This window comes from Otolemur garnettii, unplaced genomic scaffold (genome assembly GCF_000181295.1).
Source record: "Otolemur garnettii isolate 467f Iridium unplaced genomic scaffold, OtoGar3 scaffold00033, whole genome shotgun sequence".
In the NCBI taxonomy this organism is placed as follows: Eukaryota; Metazoa; Chordata; class Mammalia; order Primates; family Galagidae; genus Otolemur; species Otolemur garnettii.
In genome coordinates, this window is record NW_003852428.1 from 13334714 (window position 1) to 13341357 (window position 6644).

The 6644-nt window shown below is 36.5% G+C and overlaps 1 pseudogene; it reads left to right on the plus strand.

The window, feature by feature from the left end:
• The first annotated feature begins 2592 nt into the window (after positions 1-2592).
• LOC100964876 lies at positions 2593-3770 on the plus strand (annotated as a pseudogene).
• Positions 3771-6644: the final 2874 nt, after the last annotated feature.

Below are 6644 nucleotides of genomic sequence, written 5' to 3' on the forward strand. Positions count from 1 at the left end.
ATAAATAGTTCTGTGAAACTCTTCAGAAAAGGAGTTCTGATGGTCGACTTAACTCACTAGCTTCAAAAGCTATGATGAATTAGTTATTCAACTGAAAGGACAGAAAGACATTCGCGCTGATGTATGTACAGGAGTTTGTTTTGTTAAAGCTCATAGATGATCTCATGAATATTTATGGAACTGGAACAAATTCACATCCAAGTTTTACAGATCTGGAACGTGACACTTAGAAACTGCAGCCATTTCCTCTTTTCATTTCTGCCTCTCACTGTATACAAGTATCTACGCACTTTCCTATTTCTCCCCAAACAAAAGTGTGCTGATGGATCATAGCTTTTCAGGTCTGTAATGCTTTATCGTGCCATATCTTCCACTCTGGCTTCACATGAACATGACCATGTTCAATGCCTAACAAAATCTAATTAGCCTCAAATCTTAAGGTTTCTAGTTATAATTTTACAGAACCAGAAAGACTCATACATCACAGCATATAGACAAGGTTGCTTGTGTCAAATTTTCACCTCTATTGTATGTAAGGCATTACATGCCACCAATAAAAAGGTGGAAAAAGAAAGATGATCGGAAATTTGGCTGCAGATTATCTACAAAGGAACTATAGGTAAAGAGGCACTTATGTGCTTGTCTAGTAAAATTAGTAGAGAAGCCTTAAGGTAGAAAAGAGATCACTGGTCAACAAAGCCAGTTGAATATATTTATTTTACAACTCAGTAGAGGGCTGAGTTGTTGTCTCCAACATAAAAACTCTAATTCTAAAGATGCGTATGGATTATCCATGCTATACGAGGTAATGCCTTTTTTAAAAGTCTTTCCAAAGCTTTAGAAAATAGTAAGATGTAAGTTACATTACAGATCAGGATGAAAAGACATTAGATTATTCATGATAGTAGGGAAAGAAGATCTCAAGTTACAAAAGAATTGGAGCAAAATGTTCAGGAGAAATTACAGCAATTATACATTAACAGGTGACGCTATAGTAAAATTGTGATTTTAATATTAACCAACTTTTCCTTTTTGACATCAAAATTGAACTAGATTCTTACGATGGTCATTTATTGAGCATTAATTGTTGACCAGACAATAAATATAGAGCTAAAATAATAATAAATAAATAATACTCCACCCTTAGTATCAGAGAACGCATAATCTAGAAATAATTTCCCTTCCAGTTCTGAAATTCCCATACCTGATGTGGAGAGAAATATTAGGTATTATATCCTACAACATGAGGTACTCAGATCTGGCTGCCTTCCAGCTTCTGAGAGCTATTCACACCAACGAAATTTAAATTTAGAAGCAAATTCATACTGTATATTAATGGAACTGGTACTGGAAAACTTAAAGTTAGGCTTTGGTAAAAAGGAGATTGTAGAATGTGAAATACATTTATAGGACTACTGTGGCCTTTGCTTAACATGTAACCCAAAGTCCCAGTTGGGTCTGACTGCCCCTCGCCTGTGGCATGGGGAAGCCATGCAGACCACAGGCCACAAAGGTCTGTATGGCCCATCTTGATGCTTGGCTGTTTGGAGCAGAGGGGAGATAGAAGCTACAGGTATCCACAAAACTTGTATTTTTATTATTCTTTTAAATAAGAAAAAATAAAAAAGGGGGGATACCCCAATCACTTTCTTCGTGTCTAAAGCCATATTGGAAAATCCCTATGAGAAAAAGAAAGAAAAAAAATGGCGAGACAAGAAAAGCTTTGCAGTCTTAATGTTACCAGGAATCTGCACACATGGATTTGGCCTCTTCTCATAAGCCCATCTTCATTACTAGGGCTTATTACGCTCTTTACCACCTAGTCCAACCAACTTTCTGACTCCATGCATGGCCCCTCTCCTCCTGGCTACTGGTTCCATTGACTTAGGTTCTCCTCCGTACACGAGTAATAGGCTCACACTGCCTCCCGCCTTAGCACACCTCCCTCCCTCCTCTACTCTGATGACCTCCTGCTCATCTCCTCAGCTGGAGATCAAGCCTCCCTGTCTATAGGAAAGGTCCACTAACTCCTACAGAAAGGTCTAAAATATTCCTTCATCCATGAGTCCCTTGGTAAATTTTACATGGCATTATGAACTATAAAAAAAAAAAAAAGTAAAATTCATGATGTATTTTATCCTTGTGTCTTTATTGTCATCCTGACAAACTCATTAAAAATGAATAGTTGCTACCTCATGTTTGAATCTGTTAAAGTGTATTACCTTAGCTGGTACTCAAAAATAAATAGGTTTTCAACGAATGTATGAAAACAAGAAATGCTACAGTGGCTCCAGTCCGGAGCCCAGCACAGCCGGGGGCTGGCAGCAAGTGGCATCAGGATGCTGGTCGTGTTTTCCAGTGCTGGGTCAAGAGTGTGTGGGGAAAGAATTTCCACCGGATGCTTCACGTGGACTGCCTGGTGATTCCTGTGTGTTCCTGGATATCAGCTGTTAAAGCCCAATCTGATCTCTCGGTTAGAGGAAGAGGAATTGAGTACATTGCCAAGAAGAGAGATCCAAAATGGCAACTTAAACCAAAGTGTCAGCACTTTGGCAGGATATTTTCTGATTAAAAACATCAAATTGCATACAAATGGCAGGACGCCACAAGAGAGGGGAACTCTGTGACTATAAGCAACCTGGAGAAGTCATCTGTGAACACTCATACCTTCAGACACACATGGTAACTCAAAATACAAGAAACGCTTATGACTGTAATCAGAATGGAGAAAACTTTCCTTTGTGCAAGAAAACCACTGCTGGAGAGAAACCTTCTGTGTTGAGTCAGTGTAGAAAAGCCTTCAGCCTTCTACCAGAAGATGTTGTTCACCAGAGAATGTGCTTGAAAGGCAAATCCTTTCAATGCAATGACTTTGAGCAAGCTTTTGTTAATCAACCATACCTTCAGGTATGTGGGATTGCGCCTGATGGAGAAAAACTCTTTGAGCAAGAGCCATGTGAGGGAGATTTTACTTACTCCACAAGCCATGCTCTGTCTCTTCAATTGTGCACTGTACAAAAACTCTATGAATGTAAGGAATGTGGAAGATTATTTAGATGTATTTCATACCTTAATAGTCACATGAGAACCCATACTGGGGAGAAACACTATGAATGTAAAGAATGTGGAAAATGTTTCACTGGTTCCTCACACCTAGTTGAACATGTAAGAACAGTAACATTCATACTGGAGAGAAACCCTATGAATGTAAGGAATGTGGAAGAGCCTTTACTGGGCAATCAGGCCTTACTAAACATGTGCAGACACTCACTGGAGAGAAGCTGTATGAATGTAATGAATGTGGGAAAGCATACAGTAGGCTTTCCCTACTAACTGAACATTTTAAAACTCACACAGAGGAGAAGCCCTTTGAATGGAAGGTATGTGGAAAATCCTTAATAAGTTCCCCATGCCTTAAGAATCATGTTCTAATTCACACTGGAATCAAACCTTGTAAGTGTAAGGACTGTGGGAAAGGCTTCACTGTTTCTTCAAGCCTACATAATCACATAAAAACTCACACTGGCAAGAAGCCCTATGAATGTAAGGAATGTGGGAAATCCTTTGCTACATCTTCACAACTTATTGAACATACAAGAACATACACTGGAGAGAAATCATATATATGTAAGGAATGTGACAAAACCTTCCGTGCTTCTTCACACCTACAGAAACATGTTATAATTCACACTGGAGAGAAACCTTACAAATGTACAGAATGTGGGAAAGCCTATAATAGATTTTATTTGCTAACTAAGCATTTAAAATAACACTAAAGAAAAACTCTCTGAATGTAAGGAATGCAGAAAATCCTTTAGAAAAAATTCTCATACCTCACATATCACACCCAAATTCACATTGAAGAGAAATCTTATTGGTATTAAAGAATGTGGGAAAATCTGCAGGCCTCCCCTTGGACTCCAAAGACAAAAGAACTGAAAGTCTCAAGATCCTCCATGAATTTTAGGAAAGTAGGAGAGCTACCAGAATCTATCTGGGGTTGTTTGTTTGTTTGAAAATATACATTCTTCCCAAGGCTTTGCAATCTAATCACAATGAAGCAATTAAGAAGTCACCCTGGAGCCATAAAATGTAGGAAACAGGGAATACCTTCACCTACTTTTTGGGGCCTCAACTAAATATATGGGATCACAAGCATGCCTTAGAGAATGGGGGTTCATGTTTTCAGACAATTGAATGAAGTGAATATTTAAAATTCAAGCAAAAAAGGAAATATTATAATATATAATAATATGAAATACATTGTATAATTTGCAGGTGTCAAGAAGAATCAATAATAAATATTAAAATAATGCTTTGTTAAGTCTTCTATACAAACGGTTATTATCATTTTAAAACATCCCTTCTTGATTCATGAAAGATTGGTAAACAGTTAAATAAAGCAAACAGCGTGTTTTCAATTGATGTCAAAATATGGTCCCTCTTCTCCCATCAGTTCCTGTGTTAGCTCATCCTTTGCAACCTGACTTTAATTCTTTCTTCCCTTTGAACTTGGACTGACACTGTAACTCACCTTAGCCCATGGAATGCTTGTTTTTGCTGTCTCTTGGAGCACTACCACTGTGAGAGAGAAGCCCAGGCTGTCCTGCTGCTATGGAAGTGTCCACTGCACCTGATCAGAGTCCCTTTAGTGAGAAATTCAGTGGTTCTCAACCTTCCTAATGCCGTGACCCTTTAATACAGTTCCTTATGTTATGGTGACCCCCAACCATAAAATTATTTTCGTTGCTACTTCATAACTATAATTTTGCTACTGTTATGAATCATAATGTAAATATCTAAGCAGGATGTATTTTCATTGTTACAAAGGGGTCATGACTCACAGGTTGAGAACCACTGAGATCTTCCAGACCAGCTCCTCCCCATCAACCCAACATCAGACCACACATAAACGACTGATGGTGATCCCCATCCAGCCTGTCCAAGTCATGCTCAAGTAGGAAAACCATCAAATCAACATGGACAGGAATGAAGTAGTCACTTTCACCATTAGAAGTCAGTATGTGTTAGGGTGGCTCATTATTCAACAATCGCCAACTGGTGTCAAACAATGCAGAAATTTTAAAAGAAGAGCAAAAATATATTAGAATTTGGACAAGAAAAATGCAATTAAGATCAAAATTATAAATATTTCTTTTACATAAGGTAACAGATACAAGAGTCAGCATAAATCAGTATTTAAATAGATTAAAATTAAATAACTTATTCTTTTTTATGAGAATATTTTTGTCAGATCATTTTATTAAAAATAGTTATTACCTTGGTGGTAATACTTTATATATCAAAGTTTTATATTCATATAAAAATAACTAAGTGTCACAATGAAATACTTTATTAATTAGAACATAAAAACACATCAATACTCTATTTTTTTATATTGCTCTCTGGCATTCAATTTTCCTATAAAGATCCACAAAGTGATTGAAAATGCACTTTCCCCTTTGATTGCCTGGTGTTGTCATCTCTGAAAGTGAAAACTTTAAATATTAGTTTTGTTCCACCATTTCATTCTATTTAGTCTCTTTAACCCCTTGGTTAACTAACTTGTTCAGATCAATATCCCTGATTTATAAAGCTGTATCATTACCTGTAATATTAAATGATTTGAAGATTAATGATCCTCCTATAAAAATATTCCTTTCTATAAATAAAGATGTGGAAATCATGTTTATTTTATACATAAATGTCACCATACATGTTAATAATATAAGGAGCCAACATATTTTCATGTGGGCCATGCTTTGCGTCCTATGGACTAAAAAGATTACATTCACCTTGTACTGTGAGAGCCCTTTAATATTAATTTGATTAATTTCCACTATGAGACATTTTGTTTTTGAAATGAAAAATGATACAGCTCTTATTATTTTTCCTAAAGAGTCAAGATGAAAATTGTGGGCTTTGGCAAAGTTTTCATTTATGTATAATAAATGCAATCCGTCTTATATGAGTATGTTCTGTGACAATGTGACTGTATCCAAATGACAATTTTTGAAATAGAAAACACAAGCTTATTGCATTTTCATTATGTACTGCTGTTTTGTTACTATGTTTTTCTATGGCTTGTTTTTTGAATAGCTAGTGAGAATTATAGATGAAAATGTAGCATGAAAGAAAATTGGAAATACCCGTTAAGCAACTTCACAGTAAATATTAAAATTTCTATGTCTCAAATAATTACATTTCAAACTTGTAACACTGCTGGGTTTGCAATATGTCTATTTTGTTCAGTACAAAGTGGTTTTACATGTTATGTTTGCACGTTGCTTGAAAGATAATAAAGCCATTTTTTATTTAGAGTCTATAAAATTCAGAAAGGGCAGTTATTTCTTAAGTGCCTCTTGCTGTTTCTTCTATAATAGTTTTTACTACAGTTGTTGATCTTAAAAAAAAAAAAAGTAATTTGGGGAGCCACGTAGGACTCAGGCACCTCTGGAACAGAGGAGTAAGGGGTGAAGTCAAGTCACACGACTCTAAAGATGGAGCTGTTTTCTGAGCAATGCCTGTTCAGCGATGGCATCTTGTGAGCACCATGGGACTTACTCTCACAAACCTACATGGCACAGCCTACTACAAACCTAGGCTACATGGTATAACCTGCTGTTTCTAGGCAGTTTCAAACA